Source organism: Cynara cardunculus, assembly GCF_001531365.2.
Source record: "Cynara cardunculus var. scolymus isolate 2C chromosome LG 8, CcrdV1, whole genome shotgun sequence".
NCBI lineage: Eukaryota > Viridiplantae > Streptophyta > Magnoliopsida > Asterales > Asteraceae > Cynara > Cynara cardunculus.
The window spans coordinates 15,026,376-15,028,134 of NC_037535.1; positions in this window are offsets into that span (position 1 = coordinate 15,026,376).

Consider the following 1,759-nt stretch of genomic DNA (forward strand, 5'->3'; position numbering starts at 1 on the left):
ACAATTTATGAGGCGGGAGGAAAAAGTTTTCGGACTTGCTTGTATTTAACGAAGTTATGTGTAAACATCCCAATTGGGAATTACAGTTAGATCGTGACACATCACATTCTCGTTCGGAATATGAAGTGGGTGATGAAAAAAGTGGTGGAAGCACGAAAAGATCAAAAACTAAGGAAGAAGAAACTGACCAAGAATCTCCAACTGATGGTGGTTCAACAATTCAGCGTCCTACAAGTAGATATGTGGCAAAAAAGAAAGGAAAAGGTAAGGATCACAATCTTCTTCATTTTCTAATTATTTTTCTGCAGAACTTCGTGCAATGACTATAATATCCGTGTTCCGTTAACTCGTACAAATTGAGTTAAGTGAATTTTTAGTAGAATTATGCAGAACCAATTTGTACCCTAGACTAGTTTTACGTCAAAATGTGTTTATACCTATATTGACGTAAAGTTGAGAATTTAACTTGAAGGGTAAAAACCGTCAAATAATTAAACTATATATATATATATATATATATATGCGGTTGTGTTTTAAAAAAATAAAAAAAAATATATAATATATATATATATGATGGCGGTTTCACCGCCTCTCTCTCAATTATCTCTCTCTCTAAAATTCTCTGTCGTCTTCTCTCTAGATTTTACATCAATTTAGTAAGGGGATCGAAGTAACAATTATATATTCGGAATCCACTCTCCGAACCCTTCTTAAAGGTATAAGTTTCATTCAGTTTCATTAAGATGTTTATGTTAGGGTTATTTAGACCGGTTTATAAACTGTRTTTATATCTAAGTTTACGGATTGATATTGTCAAAATCATGATATATTTGATGTTTAGAATGCTAGAACTGGTTATATTGATGTAGAAATAAAAAGGATATATTATAGTTTCATTATGGTTAGATTGTGGGTATATGTTTAACCGTACACCAATTGTTCGGTTAAATGTCGAAAGGAGTAACAATGGATGATTAAGATTAGGTTAACGACCATTGGACTTGTTTTACTATTTAGCATGTTAAAATATGTTTACAGCATGTAAATGTAGCGAATCACGGAAGTTGGATCATAAAAGTTAGTCGGGAATTACGAGATCGAATTTTACCGACAATGTAACTCCCGTACTTTGATAGTGTATAACTCACAAACCGTAAGTCGGAATAAGCTCGTATTTTGCAGTCAGGCAGATCATACTGCATACTACAACTTTCATTAAGAGTCAAAATTCTAGTTATGAATCTAGGTAGCTCGAAACAGTGTGTTTTTGGGGCTGTTTACACTGTATTCGGTATTAATTTGCAGTTTTGTAAAATTCATATAAAATAGATGGATAATCCAAATGAGGTGATTTCAAAGGAAACAGACTCGTATGATATCAATCTACAACTTTCGTTTAGACAATATAATCTGGATTGATCTCTAAGTAAGATAAAAATGCTTAGAAATAAGAGGGTCGGAAACGGTTGGATCGAAAGAGAATAAGGTTAAGTTTTACGTTTGAATTTTCAATTCGTATCCAGCTGTCCTTCTTGAGGTCTACATTGTTTAAGTAGATTAAGACCTAAGTAATTTATTAGAATAGTTATATTATGGTTTCTATGCTTTATAAATAGTAACCGTTTATGCATTCGTTTGGCACGCGGGTAAATCAAACTTGATCGTCAATTTCCGTTTGATCGTGCGTTAATTGTCAAATTCGGTTAAGGTACGGATTCCATATCTCACTTGACACGGGGATAGCCATTTGCGTAAGGCT